Genomic DNA, 18,757 nt, shown 5'->3' with positions numbered 1-18,757 from the left:
CCAGAGATGTAACTTTGCACATCAGTAAGAGGATGGCATTTAAAGCTCTGAGACCAGATAAGTCATCAAAGGAACGGTGTAGAAAAAAGCAAGAAGTATGTCGGGGAGAAAAGAACTCATCAAACTGAGAAAGAAGCCCCCAGAGTTTTTATGATCACAGTATTAACTGTGCAATCAGTCTTTCTGTTTTAAGAACGTGTTTGTCATTCCTGGTAGATGATCCTAATGCCAGTCACTCCTGGCTGATTCATTCACTCAGTACAGATTCTTAAGCACCTACTGTGTGCAGTGCTTTTTATTCCTCCACCAAAGCACAAAGTGCATGTTCTCTAAGACCATTGGACCAAGATGAGATAATGAACACGGGCAAATATTCATTCTTACCACAGTTGAATCTTTCAATGGCTCAATCTTTGTGCTAGCTTAGTGTACAGTAGTTAGTGTGTTGGGGGGGGGGGGGAAGAAAGAACACATTTCAGAAAGTGAAGCACAAAGCCCAGACAGTAGGATATGGAAGAAGGCACAGATGAGTTAATGAAGATTAGTCTAGAAAAACCAAGCTCCTGCCTCTCCATTCCTTCAGCAATGTGTGGTGGCAGGTTGATTTTCTTTAGATTCCAGAAACATTCATTCAATAAATTACTTCTGTTCATTACTGTAATTATAAATTCATGACTGTAATTTTAAAGTCATCCTTTTTTTTCCAGCCTCCGTTCCAGTGACATCTGAGTGCTATTGATTGCAAATGTCAAATTAATTTTCTAGGCATATTTTCCTTGGGTTGGGATCAATACATAACTTGAAGAGGTCCTTTGATAGGACACGGAAAGTTATTCCTCACCCATGTGGCATTTTGGCTGTTTTCCCTCCTGAATATTTCAGCTAGATATTGGCAGCTTGCACTTCCTGGATGTTTATAGGGAAATATGGTCTTTCTTTGTAAACTTGAACTTCCAAATTAACAACAACAACAACAACAAAAAGATACGGGATCTTGAATCATATGCATATTAATTTAACTTTGAGTAAACCCAATACATGAAAATCCAAATTTACAAAAGCTGATTAAGGTACCCCGACTGTGTTAATTATTTATTGATTTTTTTTAAACAACAGTATTCTTAGTTTTTCAATTTTCTTCCTTCAGTCATTTAAAAATGCTTTATTTACAGGTTTTTAAGGTCTCAGATTTTACATATAGAAGTCTTCCCAACAAATCATAAAGTTTAAGGAATTCAAAAAGATGTATTTGCTTAAAATATTACTTTCATATTTTAATCACTTATTCATTCATTCATTTACTCATTGAATCATTTTGCTGTAAATTGGTACAGCCACTATGGAAAACAGTGTGTAGTTGCCTCAGAAAATTAAATATAGAACTACTGTATGTTTCAGCAATCCCACTTCTGGGTATTTATCCAAAGAAAATAAAATCACTATTTTGAAGAGATGTCTGCACCCCGATGTTCTCTTCAGTATTATTCACGATAGCCAATATATGGAAAGAACCTAAGTATCCATTGTTAAATTAATGGGTAAATGTATCTCACAATGAATATTTTTCAGCCTTTAAAAGGAAGGCAGTTCTGCCATTTGTGACAACATGGATCAACCTGGAGGGCATTACGCTTAGTGAAATAAGCCAGACACAGAGAGACAAATATCGCATGATCTCACTTATATGCTGAATTTTAAAAAGCCAAAGTCACAGTGATGGAGAGTAGAATAGTGATTATCAGAGGCTGGGGTGTAGCAAAAAAAGGAAAGTTTTTTTTAAAAAAAGGAGAAAAGTAGAACGGTTGCTCGTAGGGACTGGGAAGAGGGGCAGTTACCAGGAGTTATGGTTTAACGGGTACCGAGTTCAGTTTTGCACGACAAAAGGAGTTCTGGAGATGGATGGTGGTGATGGTTGCACAACAATGTGAATGTACTTCATGCCACTAAACTGTATGCCTAAAAATGGTTAAGACAGTGAGTTTTATGTTATGAATATTTTACCACAATAAAAAATCATAATGTATTTATTTACTAAATATTCTTGAGCATCTAGACTTGGAGTTGTCCAGGCACGGGAGTTGGGTCTACAGGAGAGGGAACCTCCCCGCAACCCTACCAGTGGTGGTAGGGCCAGAAAGAGACAGTAGAAGACAGTACTGTCTGTGGTGGGCGTTCACATTGTCTGCTGATTGGTGTCGAGGGTAAACCTGTCATCCACTTGCTCTATGAAATCCCCAAGGAAGTCAGCATATCTTACTCAGTTGTTTGAGTGAATTTCTATGGGGAAAATGAAAGAGGTGGCAAGTTCTTGGTCCAAAGTTGGCATGGGCTAGAAACAGGCAGCCTTCATATACACAGGAGCTGGAATAGGGGAGATGGCTCTTACTTTGGTGGTCCTCTCTTAGAACACTTCTCACCCTAGAAGGTAAGTCTCTGCAGACTTAGAGCTTTATCTCCAAATCTGTTCTGTTCTTTAATGGTAAGGTGTGCTATTTGATTTATAACTCCAGGTGCTCAGCATCTGGCCCTTTACCCTAGAAAGAGACAGAATAGTGTAACACAAAGAAAACATATCTGGATTCAAAAGAGGTCAAGGGTTTATCCTAGCTGACTACACACCAGGTGTAGGGTCTTAAGCCCTAAACATATGAATGCTTTTAAACCTTATTTTCATCACCTATAAAATAGGGATTAAAATAATTTTTCCCTTGGAGAGTAAGAATTAAATAAGAAACCTCTAAACCCCATAAAAATGTTGACTGTATGTTCATTCAAAAATATTTATGGAGCACCTAGCACTAGTCTTGTCCCAGAGATACAACAGTTAATAATAAAGTAAAAAATCCTATGCTTATGTATTTTTTTCATATCTGTGTGTATGTCTTTGTGGAGATAAATAAGCAGAATGTAGTCTATAGTATGTCAGATGTGTAAGTGCAGCGGAGAAAAATAAAGCCAAGAGGGAGAGTGCAGGGTGGAGGGAGGGACAGGAGCTGCCGTCTAAAAGCAGATCAAAAGGCAGGGCTCTCCAAGAGAGGATGGTTGGGACAAGAGTCCACTAGGAAAAGGGAGCAACAAGAGCAAAATCCTGATGGGGAGAACTTGCCAGGCATATTTGAAACAAAGCAGTGTTTGGAACAGAGGAAGTGAAGGATAATGCAGGTGGAGACACATGTAACAGAAGCAACATGGAACCCCATCTTGCAGGGCTTGTGGTCAGTTTCCAGACCTTCAACTCTAACTCTGAGAGGGGCAGACATGGGAGCAGGGGAATTACATGATGGGACGTGTGGATTAATTCACTTTTCCTCATCTTGCTGGTTAAAGAAATGAGTCTCAGAGAAGTTAAGAAATACCCAAAGATTATGTGTTTGGTTCAACCCAGGGCTAAAATTAAAAAGCAAAAAAAACCCAAAAAAGCAAAGCTGGCCCTCATTGAGAAGAAGTGAACAAGGTGAGATGTGTTCATTGTGTGTGTGAGTTTCAGTCAGGCAGGAAGTAGGTCTAACAATGCTTCCGCAACCAAGACCCATCAGACTGACGCATATGGCGACACCGTGTGGGAGCTCATCAACGAGAATTACGCTCTGGTGAGAAGAAAACAGCCGGAAGGGGTTGGCTCTGCCCTCATCCAGCTCAGTCACACTATCACGTACCTCTCAAACTGGCAATCTAGCCACTAACAGCATCTTACTTTCCCGGGCAATTCTGTATTATGGAAACGGCAAGCTATTTCTTGGTACTTAAGACTTAGTTTCAAATACTGGTAACTATAGTTTCTAACACCCTGCAAGGAAGGCATTTCCAAAGCAGCTATCAAAAATACATATTCATTTAGTTATTGAGAAGGTAAAAGCTGTCCCTTCCTTCTACCTGTGGGGAACATCATTTTTCCAACTGCAATTTGTTCATAAAGGAGCAATATTTGTGCCAAGAACTCAAGGGTAACAAATGTCCTTCTTGATGGGAAGTGTCCACACTCATTTGGAGCTGTAAAATAAGAATTTTGAATCCACCTTCCTGCGATTTGGCATTTGCAACGTCTACATAATTTAACTCCTGTTGAGCTGCATGAAAGGACCCGGTGGCCAGCCCTACACAGTAAAATACCAGGCTGATGTGCTGAAATTTCCACTGTACCTTTCAAAGGTGCTGATTTCTAGAGTGTGCTGTTAGGCATCCTGTCATCCTTCTTTCCTTGAAATGTCACCCTTGTTCTGTCAAAGGCTCCTGTCTGTGTGTCTGACTAGCTTTGCAAAAGCCTGGCAGAAAATTGTCAGGAAAAGCTAAAAAGGGAGACGCCTTTTGTCTCTATGTGAAGATGGTGTTTTTTGGACAACGTGGATCAGCCGAACAAATGCTAGGAGAGTTCACGAGCTCTTTGAAAAGGCATGAAGATAATGCCAGAGGGTTGAACAGTCCCCAGTCCTACTGCCTTCACATAATTCTCTTAACACTACATCTCTCAAACGACTCCAGATAAGCTCTCTGGAACTTCCCATGACTCTGACAATTTGAAGTCTCCTCAAGGGTTCAAGACTTCCTAATACTAAAACTTCTCCACAAATATTCAGACAAAATAAGAAGAGACCCCCACAAGTGAGGTAGATTTCCAGAACGAATAGACTCCAACATTTAACAGAGAAAATGGTCATCTAGAATTTATTTGACAACCTTCAATGAGACTGATTTCAGTTGGCAGATCCAAGAGTTAGGATGGAAAAATCAAAAGACCCTTTGTGTTCTCAGTGCCTGTGTTCTCATTTACTAGTTCTGATCCTCTGAGCAGTCCCGTAGGCTCCCACTCTTCAGAGGGTCTCGGCAGCACAAAATTGCAGTCATGGAGCAAGTGACCCAGAGCACTGACCTAGTTGTTCTTGGTTTCTGATGCCTGCAACCTCCCTGCTGAGTGGCTGCACGTTCCATGTAGAGCAGAGCAGAGAAACTCAACTCACAGTAGAAAAAGTGTTTCTTCACATTAATAAGAAAATGATGCTTTAAGAAGAAATAATAGGAGGTTGGAAGTCACCAGTCCCTTCTAAAATTAAAAAGCTGAACAGATTTAAAAAAATCAGCAACTCTTCCTGGATCCACAGAGAGAGGAAAACACAGGGCAAACCACTGCCCCCAAGATTGGAGAGCTAGACGGGCAAATACAGGGTGTCCTGACTTACCAGAAGGGAGTCCCTAGTAGAAACCAACACAGGAACCAGCGCCAGGGTAGGAAAACCTGAGTTTTAACTGATGAACTGCTGGAGGCTCAGTGTAGACCACTTTGAGAATGAAAAACTCCAGGGGGATCCAGTAATAGGGAGGACTCTAACAACGTTGTGAGATTGACGTCCAGGATCTTGATCAGATGCTCGTGGTAAATATCAGAGAAAAATCCACACATGCTTCTGGCAGGGGGAGGGAAAAAACCAAGAACAGATGGGCAATGTAGCAGAGAGGTGGAAATCCTAAGAAAAAACTTGTTAGATATCTTTTTGCTTCTCAGGGCCATGGGATCCAAACAGGAAATGAACAAACTTTGAGCGACGTTCTTTCCTGAATGTGGCAGAATATAGTTCTCCACTGCACAGAAGAATATTGATATTCACTCACTTATTCAACAAATATTATGGAGCATTTGCAAGGTGCTCAGCCTTGTGTTTAGAAGAGGGAGACACAAGGAGAAATATGTCCCTGCTTAGGAAGAGCTCACAGTGTAAGAAGGGCTATTGTAGTGCAGCATATATATTAAAAACCAGCTGATGTCAGAATGTCATGGTTCCAGGGTCAGGAGTGATATTGGGATCAACTTCAGAGGGAGGGTGATATTTGAGCAAGATTTTTTCACGTAGGTTTTGCCAGTAAGGGAAGTTTGCCTTCCGTCTGTGAGTCTGGAGGTAGCAGCATCTCTGTGCTGGAGAAGGAGAGAGAAAGACAGCAGTCCTGGGGGAAAGAGAAAGAGAGAACACGAAAAGATAACCGAGATTCCATTGCGACGCTAGAGCCCACGATAGAAGAAGAGAAACCCTTGTGGGACTGAAAGCAGTGTCTTTATTTCTACATACCAGCAAGACTATTTGAATTCAAGAGTGTGGCACGATTTTCCAGATAGTCAGAAGTAATTTTTGGCCTCAACCTTCACCCAGCTTCTCTGAGACCTCTGAAAAAACTCAGGAACAATATGCAAATGTGGCATTTCCGATTAAGTATAAAGAGTGCTGTCATGGCTCTCCAGGAATGGGACGCCCGTCAGAATCTATCCATTAAACAGGTATTGCTCTGCTGCATATAACTGAAGACGGGTCATTTTCTTCGTATCCTCCATCCTCACCATTAAGCACATAATGAGAGAGAGAGAGGCGCATAGAATTTTCTCTCTCTGCGTCGCCAGTGCTTCGATACATAAGTAGAACAAAACAGACGAGTCAATTTAAATACGTAGTTTTCCTTTCTACCTGTCTAAGGAAAGTGATTGTTTCTGGAAACTGACATCATCTCTGACAAACACAAAATAAGAGCTTGCCTGTCCTATTACGTATGAATCCAAGTGCAATCCCCTGGGTTAGTCTGGAAAGCTAAGTCAAATATTACAAGGGACCTTTAGATTGGGAACAGAGTCAGAAATGAGTACAACACAAACATATTAAGGGGAGGCAATTAAATGCAAACAAACACTCTTGCAGTTTTCTCCTAAGGAAATATAATTAGATTGCCAAGTAGATTGCTTTTGGATTATTTGGATTAAGTGTTGCCTTCTTGAAAGCTTAGTGACTTCCTGGCATTTCATTACCTTGGAAACCACGAGCTTCCACCGTTACAAGCTCTGTGTTCTCCCGTATGCCTTGGGCATTTTTTCTACATTTTTCTAAGACTGAGAATCACAGCATTTGAAAATAGGATGACAATAAGAATTAAGAGCAAGTGTAATAGGGAAGAACAAATCTGACTCCATATTAGATCTGCTTCTTTAGCTCAAACCCTCTGTTCTGTTTTCCGGGCTCAGTCATGCTGGTTCTGCACCTTTTGTAAAAGAGTGTTGCCTATTGCCTGAAATATACAGAAGAGCCCATTCTCAAGGCTCTGACCTTTAAGGGTGTAACACTTTTCCATTCAAATATAGAGAAAAACTTGTAGAACAGAGTCACATTTGTGTTGCTGGAGGTTTACAGGAACATCATGACCTGACCCACGTGGACAGCTCCAAGAACAAAGGATTCCAACACCAAGAAACTTGCAACAACCAACCACACTCCCCCCCCCCACCCCTTTTTTTTTAGTATAAAAGGAACCTGAATTCTGACTTGAGTAAGATGGTTCTCCAGGACATTAGTCACTATCTTCTCCATCTGCTGGCTTTCTGAATAAAGTCATTATTTCTTGCCCCAACACCTCATCTCCTGATTTATTGGCCTGTTGTGTGGTGAACAGAATGAGTTTGGACTCAGTAACACAAGGATTAAGGTCGAAGAGTTCTGGCTGATTGGGGAAACTTGGGCAAGTAGCGTCATTATTGCAACCTCAGAATACACTTGCTGAGCCCCGCAGACCAGACAGCATGGACAGTTGCTCTTGCTCTTAAAGTGACTTTGAGGATTTAATGAGCAGAACGACCGAACTAAACAGCCCCTGCAATAGTTAACTCAAGACCTTTCTTTTGCTCTCGTTTTAGCCTACTTTCCAGACCTTGGAAAATAACCTTTATTTACCATGTTTTTAGCTTCACACTAAGCTGAAAGTCACCTCCCAGGAGGACGCACTCCCAAGCTTTCAGCTGTGTCTTATTAATAAAGTTTTCCGTTTACTGAAAGAAATGGAAAGAAAGAAAATCAGGCATCTAAATGAGAAACCATGTTGCATCCACAGTCAGAGATGAAAAGAAGAAGGACAGGGAGATGCCAGTGGCAGAGATTTATTAGAAAAGCAAAAAATGAGTGGCCATTGACTTCTGGGCTGAACTAGCCGGATCCACCAGAGAGTTGGGAGCCTCAATTACAACACAGACTTGATGGAGTCAGTAGTCACCTGTCAGGCACGGGGGCGCACAGCTATCAAATGGATGCAGACGTCCGGACTTAACTGCTCTGACTTCAGCTAGAAGTGTTTGGGGTTTTTTGTTTTGTTTTGTTTTGTTTTTTAATTCGGAGACTTCCCCGACTGATTTTTATAGCTGGCATGCCCTGGGAGAGAAAGCATTCTGTCTTCTTAACAAGGCTGGTCCTTAGCAAATTATGACATGGGGAAGTTGAAATTGCATGTCTGTCCTCTTCTCTCATATGTTGGCCACCGGGCACGGATATCCATCACTCTTTTTTTAAAGGCCCAGGTAAGCCTGTCCAACCCAGACTGAACTGAGATTTGAACTGATTGGCTCACATCCTGAATGTCCAACACCAGCTTCCTCTTTTGCATCCTGTTTCTCCAGGCCTATGTTCACTAAGTGAACTTAATTAATTGGTCGAATGGAATCACCGTAATTGCTTTTAATGCGAATATGTAAACCCTGGTAGCATATTGGCACTTTAATTACATGCTTTCTGGAAACTTACCTTAATCTCAACATGGGGTTTTCGGAACTGTGGCAAAAGAATCAGCCTAATGAGGGAGATATTTGGTGTAAGAGAGTGTTGTTTTGTTGCCCACCTCTGACAAGCGGGATGCGGTGTTGGGAGCCGCCTGAGGATGGCTTAGAATCGTACCATCAAGAGGACAGCCTCAGGTAGAGCTTATACAGGGGGAAGCAAACGTTGACTGTAAATAAACAGAAAGTAAATATTTTAGGCTTTTCAGGCTGTCCATGCTCTGTTGTGACTACCCAACTCTGCCCTTGTAGCAGGAAAGTCGTAGACAGCACACAATAAATGGAAGTCACTGTGTTCCAAAAACACTCTTTTTTACAAAAATAAGCAGTGGTCCAGATTTGACCCACAGTCCATAGTTTGCTTATCTCTGTTCTGTACTAATGAAAGTAAGACACCAGTTACCTACCTGCCCCAGGTGAGAGAGAGTCACCATCCAGACACTCGGGAGAAAATAATAAATTTATTCCTTTTGAAACAAGAGACTCTTTGCATGTGTATGTGTGTATGTTTAAGTGTGTGCATATATATATATGTATTCAAATATGTGCACATTTATACACATAAGCATATATACATATATGTAACTGATAAAACTTTATTCTCAAAACTTTTTATATTATAATCTTTTCATCTATGATGGATTTGTGCTTTCAATTTAGCTAAACCAGAACTGTGTTTCTCAGAATCCTCATCTTTGTATATTTCTGGGTTAGTGTGGGTCACAAGTGACATTCTGCATGAGATTTGGAAGAGGCAGGCTTGGAGAAGTAACCACCTTTCCACACTCTCCAGGCTGGGGCAGGATCCCAGGCGCCAGTGCAGTCCAGGCATGATGGTCCTGATCCGCAGGCTCGCCTTGTTTCTGGGAGGCAGCAGCTGAGCCCTCAGCTACACCAGCGCCTGCCAGGCCTCCTCCTCCAATTTTTCCAACTCCTGGCCAGGTTTGTGTGCAGCTCTGCGGAGAAGGACATCAGCTCCTTCTGCAGAAGTTCACTTACATCAGGGAAGTTGGGGGCTGGGAGGCAGGTTCCACTTTGTCCTCATAGGCTGCTGCTCACCTTATGAGTTCCTGTTCATCCTGCTCTCCACATTTCCCATGATCTCTCCTTCCCAACTCTCAGCCCTGCGGACTTCAGGCCCAGCTGCAGATATAAAAATAACTGGCCTTTCATGGACTCTTTAACCAGCTCCCACAACTGCACAAGGTCAGACTCTTACAATCAGTCCCCTTCTCTGTATCAGTCATAGTGATTCTGTTTTTCTCATTAAACCCTAATTGATGTATCATCCCAACCTAAGACATTTCCCATTCAGAGAAATGAAATCCAAAAATTAATAATGGAAAGTACTGTGTTTTTAAATATCATAGTAAAAGTGATGCTCATTTCTATTCGTGAAGGTCACACTATCCCATTCCACCCTGAGATTCTGTAGATGCTGGATTCTATAATGATGTTGACCTGTTTATTCACATATGGCATGGACTCTGATTTCATTTTCTTCTCTTCTGAGACCAATGATACACATTAGTGAGGAGGCTGATGGGAGCTCAGTGTAGCATCCTCTTGCCCCCAAAGTAGGCAAAGCCATCTGGCCCTTAGAGGAACTGAACCCACATCGTTGACCTCAATTAGCACCAGATTTAACCAACTGCAGAAATAAAAGGTGCAATTAATCCAATTGTCCTCTCTCTGGTTATTCCCAATTGCAATATTCTATTCATATTGACCTTCTAAAACCCAATAGTTCATGCTCTTGAGCAAGAAACATTCAAGGCATGATATCACAGTAACATCACTATTACAACTTGAAGTATTGTAGGAAGTCATATATTCAGCTGTCTCATCATAGCCCTCTCCCCAAAACCCACGTCACATTAGATAAAGGAAAGGATTTCTCAAAGAAATGATGTCACACACCTATTTAGTGAATGGGAACTCATGTCCACTACCTCTCATTTCAGCCCATCTTCCCCTGCTCTGTGCTCTGGGTTGGCTCCTTGGGAAGGGAGAGCTTACTTTCAGTTACATTTTGTTCATGTTCAATGACTTAATTTGGGGGGTTCAAATATAATTTTCAATATAAAATATATTCATCTCATTCATTTGAGGCGTTGGACCAGTTGCATTCTTTTCTTTCTGCTGTTCTTAATTTCAACTTTGATAAGATTTAAAGACAGAGGGAACTGTCTTGTTTTAAGTAATGATCCTTTCAACTACCTAATGGCTTCTGCTGGTTATAGCAGTCTGTCTCCTAGACTCAGGGCATTGGCTCTAGATGACTTTCAACAAGTTTCCCACACACATGCGTCTTGATGGATCAGCTCATTTGTGTGTGTTTCTACTCTCCTATAGACCAGCTCAGATAAGAACTAAATCTTAATGGATAAAGGTCACAGGAAAAAGATTGTTTGTTGTTTCTAAAGTTTCTTTTCCCATTTAGCTCATGTAATGTTATATGTCTCTATTAAAACCAGCAATGCTTTTAGTTGAAAACCTTCGTGAGATCCATTTATAGATGTAGACAAATGGGTGCCGGTTGGAAGAGTGTGTGGAATGATGTGGTGATGTGTAAACTGCTGGGATTTTATAAATGGGTTTTTCAAAGTATGGCAGGCTGAGAATGGCCCCCAAAGTTACTGGGTTCTAATTCCTGAAACCCATAAATGTTACCTTATTGGAAGGAAGAGTCTTTGCAGCTGTAACTAAATTAAGAATCTTGAAATTGGGTGATCACCCTGGATTAGCTGTGTGGACCCTAAATGCAGTTACAAGTGTCCCTATAAGAAAGAGACAGAGGAAGATTAGACACACAGAAGAGATGGGGTTGTGAAGTTGGAGACAGAGATTGGAGTGATGCAAGTACAACCAAATTCAATACCTTGTAATGGCCTAAAATGAGAAAGAATATGAAAAAGAATATATATGTGTGTATGTGTATATATACACATACACACATATACATATATATATATATATAACTGAATCACTATGCTGTACACCAGAGATTAACACAACATTGTAAGTCAACTATTCTTCAATTAAAGAAAGAAAGAAAGAAAGAAAGAAAGAAAGAAAGAAAGAAAGAAAGAAAGAAAAAAAAGAAAGAAAGAAAGAAAGAAAAGGAAAAAGAAAAAGAAAAAGAAAAAGAAAAAGAAAAAGAAAAAGAAAAAGAAGAAGAAAAAGAAAAAGAAATGCTGGCAGCTACCAGAAACTAGACAAGGTATAGAGTAGATTCTCCTCAACTCTTCAAAGGGTCCTCAGCCCTGCCAACACCCTGATTCTGGTCCAGAAATGATGATTTCTGGTCTCCAGAACTGTGAGACAATAAGTCTCTGGGGTGTTTTTTCACATAGTTTTATGAAAGTTAGTCAGTTTACAATGTTGTATCAATTTCTGATGTACAGCATAATGCTTCATCATACATGAACACACATATATTTGTTTTCGTATTCTTTTCCACCATAAGTTACTGCAAGATATTGAATATAGTTCCCTGTGCTATTCAGTATGAACTTGTTGTTTAGTAATTAGTATCTGCAAATTTTGAACTCCCAATTTATCCCATCCCATCCCCTTCCCCTACTGGTAACAGTAAGTTTGTTTTCTATGTCTGTGAGTCTATTTCTCTTTTGTAAGTAAGTTCATTTGTCTTTTTTTTTTTTTTTTTAAGATTCCACATATAAGTGACATCATATGGTATTTTTCTTTCTCTTTCCAGCTTATTTCACTTAGAATGACAATCTCCAGGTCCATCCATGTTGCTGCAAATGGCATTATTTTATTCTTTTTTATGACGGATTAGTATTCCATTGTATAAATATACCACAACTTCTTTATCCACGCTGTTATTTTAAGCTACTAAGTTTGTGGTGATTTGTCATAGCAGCCTCAGGAAATTAATACTCAAAGTTTGGCATATGTTTGTAATTTCCTATAGGATTGATTGCCCAAAGTGGATGGGCAGCTCCTCCCAATCTAGAACAGTAAAGTCCCAACTGAGGGGATCCTGTTTGGCTCCCATTATCGTGTACCTTAAATCCCAACAAAGACATTTTTGATGTGAATTTCTTGATCAGGTACTCAAGATAGAGGCTCTCAAATCTCCCTGGCCCCAAGGTCTTTCCCCAGTAAAACCCTTCAATACCAGCCATTATTTAGAGGATGTGATAGTGATAATGGATTTCTGGCATAAAGAAGGTGGAGAGTAAGATGTTTTTGCCCTCTCTTCTCAGGGCTGGTCCCCAAGCCAAAAGGATAAGAATAGAAACTCCGTATTTTGCTATACATGAATTGATCCCCACGTATTAAGAATGTCAGGAAGCACCCCATGGACATATGGAAAGAGGTCTAGGCACCGGTGACTGCAGAAGTCAGAAAAGGCTTGCAGAGCTCAGATTTCCAAAGTAAGTGGCATATATTAACAAGCAAACTCAACGATCCCATTTTGGGAAAAAAATAATAAGCTTAAAAGTAGGAGCTTCAGTCTTTCATTTTTATTTCATTTCCCCACCGGGGCTAGTGAGGAAGGTGGACTACACAAAACAAGCCAGGTTTACAGCAGGCTGTTTGCTGGTAAGCCAGAGTGGAGACAATAAAATATGAATTTGGAGCAATACTGCAGCTGTGAGTCTCTGTTGGATGGGAGAAGAAAGGTAAACATTTCACAGAGAAAACGCTGCCATCAAGGACTTCTCTTGAACTAAAGGACAATTGCTGCTGTTCCAGAATAGAGGCCAAATTCCTCTAAATCTGAAATAATGAAGCTAGGAAGAACACAGCTCATTCGAACATAAAATAAGTAAGAAATTTATTCCAACACACAATTAATCCAAGCAGTATCATTTAGTGAAATGCTGTTTTAAAAGAAACAAAAATAAATTAAAAATCTAAAACCTGATGGAGTAGAAACTAAATTTTTTAAAGGGTCAAAAATAGGAAAAAGATAAATATCAGATGACAAAAAACTCAGAAGAGTTTCCATGGAGTAGAAGGAAATCATTAAAACTAACAACCATTAAATTAAAAAAGTGATGAAAAAATGATCTTTTAAAAACACCTGCTGAAAGCAGAAATGCCAATGTTTAGAGAAATTTTAGGTTAACGGACATTGGGAGAAGAAAAGTGAGCTGGGGGAGCTAAGGAAAGAAGTGGGAAACAAGATAAAACTGTCATGGAAATGAAGGTCTCTTTGGAAGCTGGAGAGGAGACGTGTGAAAATGCAAAGAACATTTCCATTTGGACAGAATTGAGCCATGTGAGCAAACTGAAATGAGAAGTACTGAAAAGGATCAGAGAGAAAAAATAGACAAGATGAAGGCTATATAGCATACAAGAAAATCGGTGTCCTGAAAGAACACAAACGTATAGTGGATCAGAAAAAAAGATTCAAAGTTATAATTGTAGAAAAAATTCCAGATAGTACAACAATAATGTATTGAGCACCTTCTGTACAGCAGGAAGTTCTATACACAAAGGACACAACGGGGTCGAAGACAGATGGCATCCCACCCACCACCAAGCTTACCTTCATAAAGGAGACTGGACCAAAGATGCTCAAAAGAGGGCTTATTGTGTTAAAGAGAAGAAGATACAGGATGAGTCACATCAAGACATGCGCTAATAAAGTTACTGATTTCAAAGCCAAATAAAGTATATATTGAATAAGCAGGCAAAAAGATTTAAGTTACCTAGAAGAGGAAACACAATTGTACGGACCTAAACACAAAGCCATCAAATGAAGCAACACCTGCCAGCTCCTGGAAGAAATAAAATTTTAACTGAGAAATGTATGCCCAGCCAAAGACAAAAAACATATTTTAATAAGCAAGGATGAGGGACCTCTAAATGCACCCTTACTGAGAAATTTTTTGAGGACATTGACATCAGTCAATGAAAAGATGCAGAGATTTTGGTGAAAGGATTGGTGATGAGCGCTGAACAGGCGTAGCCAAAATAGCCATGGGAACAACAACTAAAGAACAGAATGTAAAAGTTATGCAGTAAATATGTGGGAAATATAAAATAATGAACAGAACTTGGAAAGTAAGTGGTAAGAAATGAAAGAGATTTTAAATACAACAAACAAAATACATAAGTTAAAGTTGATAAATCAAGTAATAGATATAAAGTTGCATTTAAAGACACAAATTTAATCATTAATAAAACTGAGAAAAGTAGCATAAGAGCTTAAATCAGGTGGTGAAAGATGGAAAGGAAAGAGTGATACAGGTGGAATTCTTCGGATTTCATATTCACTTACAGTGGTGTACCAATGTTGTAAAAAGAGTAGCCGGATGTCCTGAATGTTTACATTAAGAGAACAAAAACAACAAAAAGTTAACTTTCCAAATTACCTTAGGGAACACACACACACCCCTCAATCAAATCTGAACCATATTGTTTAAAAAATACATTAAAGGCGGTATAAAATAAAATATGATACAACTAAGGCCAAATCTGTATTCTAGTAACATTAACAAATGGGTCACGCAATTAAAAGCTTAAAACTGGCAGATTTGATGGCAAAACAATGTCTAACTATATGCTGTATACAACAAACATATCTCAAAAAGGTAACTCCAAACATCCGAAAAATATAAAAGGACAAGCAATAGCATGCCAGGGAAATGCAGTAAAATTAAGACAACTTATTAGTTCAAATACAAGTTATTAGAAAATTCCTAAATTCTTAATTCCTTTGTTCTTAAATAATTCCTAATTCCTTTACTCCTTTTGCTTAGGAATAAAAGCAATAAATGAAACAAATAATCAGTTTTATTGTCTAAGCTTATTCTAAAATTTTTATAGAAAAAAAATTATAGATTGGGAGAAAATATTTGCAAACTGTGATTCTGACAAAGAACAACCAGTCTAATCAGAAGATGGACAAAAGCCATGAGAGATATTTCACTGAAGAAGGTACACAGATGGCAGATAAGCACATGAAAAGATGTTCAACGTCATTAACCATGTAAACAAGTATAAATTAAAATAATATTAAATGTAAATGCAAAGTAATAAAAATTGAAACCACAGCGAGGTAACACTACACACTTACAAGAATGGCTGAAATAAAAAATATTGACAATACCAAATACTGGTAAGATTCATAGCAGCTGAATCCCTCACACACTACTATATGTAAAATAATATAATCACTCTGGAAACCAGTTTAGCAGTTTCTTAAAAATTCTAAACATGCAAGTATCCTAAGACTCACTACTTCTAGGTACTTCCTACAGAGAAAAGAAGACATATTCACTTAAAAACCTGGCCAGGCAGAACCAACAAGAGGAATCCTGCCCCAGAGTGGCCTGGACCAGGAAGCCTCTTTGCGCTGGTGGGCGACTAATTCACCAGACAGGTTGTCTTTAAGCAAATTCCTGTAAACAATTTAAATGCTCATATGTACAGAGACTGGTTTAAAATGGACTACTGTACAATGCTTTAAAATGACTGATGTAGTTTCTTATTTCCTAATGTTATACTCCAAAATATATTAAGTATTAAATATTGAGAATACAAGGTTAAAGTAATTTATATATTATGCTACATGTGTTAAATGACACAAAATGTATACATCGTATATTTGTATGATATATTATACAGATATGTTATAAGTATACATACATATACATGCTTACTTATACATATGTAGAAGTGCATTTAAAAAAATAGGAAGAGAGAATACAATATTTTAAATGAATCCCTCTGTTTTTACAACAGTTTAAGTTGAATTTTCTTTTACTTTTAATTGAACACATTCTAATGATAACACTCTGTGGACTGAATACTTTAGGGCAGTTAAGGAACCACTCTGCTCTCTATTTCTCCATATCCAGAGATACCGTTCGTATTTGTTCCTAGTTTGACAGCATAATCTAAGGAACAGAAGTGCCTGAATTTACCTTAATTCCATTAAATGGTTTTGAGCTTGGTTTTGACCAATAACATCAAATCCATTTCCTCTCCTAAATATAAAACCAAGAGATTGTTTCACAAATTTTATTTTAATATCTCTTCTTGAAGCTTAAGAAACTATTAAAAAAAACACTATCTCTAAATTATAGCAGATTTTTAAAATAACCTATAAATCTTTGCATCCTTACATCAACGTGTGGCCAGCATATGATTAGAATTTTTAAGTGGGAAGAAACTTTATCCAATTTACTGTCCCCTATTTTTTACAGTAGAGAGGTAAAATGACTTGCCCAGATAATAAACTTGCCCAGTGAGAAAGATCAAAACTCCTAAATTCAAGTTTAACATACTTTCCATTATACCATACGGCCAAATATCTAATAAAAAAGTGCCAACGTGCCTTCCAAAGAGAAGTGTGGATTCCAAGTCCGTGAAATGTTGATACATTTCAGTCACTTTTGCAAGTGGTCCAGACAACAATTTGTGTGCAGAATCTCCACTCTGACCTGTAAAAAACAAAAGCTGGGGGTTGTCCAAACCAACAACCCACATCAGTATAGACATTGTTTAATGGGCGAGAACAAATAGCCCATGTTCTCATTAAACAGCTTTTTGTGATGGCTCCAGAGTGTGCTCATAAATGTAATTTACTCTCTGGCTGTCGAGGCCTCCTGACTAATTGTTCCCTGGTCCCTTGATCATCTTGAATCCGCAATGTTGACTAGCTTAAAATACCAGGTGACCCAATTGAGCATCAATATAGGATGCCTATTTTCCAGAACAGTCTTGTAAATCTGGATAGTACATCATTTCCATCAAAAAGATAAAACAGCACAGAGATGTGTCAGGCTCAGAAATAAACACTTGCAACCAACCATGAGAAAAGAATGACAGAAATCCTAAAATCCACAGCCAAAGTAACCAGATGTTGTACCCTCCAGATTCTGTGGCTTCATTATGAGTCAAGTTCCCTGTGATCTTTCAGATCATGTGCCTCATGTATGCTGTTGCCACACAGATACCCTGGAGATGGAATGACTGGCTCCATCACTGCGACCTTGGATGTGCTACCTACCTCCTCTGTACAGTGTAGTTAATGATAGTTTCTACTCCAGGTAGTTATTTTATTTATGATCTAGCACTCACCTAGTCTGTCTACAATCAACAGGTGCTCAATAAATGAATGCCAACCAGACATCAGGCATTCTGCTCTGCTGGGGCCACTTGGAGATGAATAAAACATGGTCTTGGTCTTGTCATGGATTGGAGGGGAGAAAAAGACAAGGTAAGTACAAGAAAAAAGTTACAGATCAATATGTAATATAAGGACTAAAATTAACTTCTGGTATCAGAAATAAAGATTCAAATTTTTCATTATTATAATAATATTTTCTAATACCTACATGACATTAAGATAATCAACTGAAAACCCATTAGAAATGATCAGAATTTAGTAAATTAGAAAAAAAGTGCACACACACAAAAAAACTTCCTCGTATGTCTACAAAGCCAGTTAGAAAATATGGGGAATTGACCCTATTCATACAGTTTACATCAATGAGCAAGTAAATATTTAATAAATCTAGCAATAATTGTAATAATTGCTCTCATTTATTGAACAGTTATTACCATGTCAGGCACTATGATATGAGCTTTTCCATTTTTACCTCATTTTATACTCACTACTTAAAATAGGTACTATTATTAATCCCATTAAGAAAACTTACACTTTAGAAGGTTAAGTGATGTGCTTAAGTTTACCTTACTAGAAAGTAAATGTGCAGATATAAAAATAAAACTTTGCTGGCTGGCCTAGCCTAAAAGAAAGCCTGAACAAATTGAGTAATATATCTCTGGATGGGAAGGTTCAATATCATAAGATATCAATTTTCATAATATACATGTACATGTTAAATTCTAAAGCTTATTAAAAAGAATAAATAGAGAAGCCTAATTAGTTCTCAGAGGGTAAAAATGAAGCCACCAGAGGAGAAGCCTCAATCATGAATACTTGGGTGTATAATATCAGCCATCAAAAGCTGTGAAAATGCATTGAATGACTTAGGAAAATATTTATCATACATATTTATGTGAAATAGCAAGATGCAGTATTTTCCATGAGGCATCATCTCTTAACAGGACTGTCTGCTTACAGCCTTGCCTCATTCTCAGCCTGTCTCCTTGCAGCTTCCACACCTGCTTCAAAGAGATCATGCCTTCCAGCTCATGGAGGATGATATTGTGAATCTCATTTTTCTATTTTCT

The 18,757-nt window shown here is 38.7% G+C and overlaps 1 long non-coding RNA gene across 1 annotated transcript in view; it reads left to right on the top strand.

Annotated features, from left to right (window-relative positions):
- The window catches only part of LOC116149130 (uncharacterized), a 66,764-nt gene extending 48,993 nt beyond the window's left edge, over positions 1 to 17,771 (top strand). Inside the window, exon 5 of the long non-coding RNA XR_004132743.2 lies at positions 17,661 to 17,771. This is a non-coding gene — a long non-coding RNA (uncharacterized LOC116149130). The remainder of the gene's footprint in view (positions 1 to 17,660) is intronic.
- The last annotated feature ends 986 nt before the right edge of the window (positions 17,772 to 18,757 follow it).

The sequence above is a fragment of the Camelus dromedarius genome, chromosome 22, assembly GCF_036321535.1.
Source record: "Camelus dromedarius isolate mCamDro1 chromosome 22, mCamDro1.pat, whole genome shotgun sequence".
In the NCBI taxonomy this organism is placed as follows: domain Eukaryota; kingdom Metazoa; phylum Chordata; class Mammalia; order Artiodactyla; family Camelidae; genus Camelus; species Camelus dromedarius.
The sequence above is the reverse complement of the archived record's forward strand: the minus strand, read 5'-3'. Positions and strand labels throughout refer to the sequence as shown.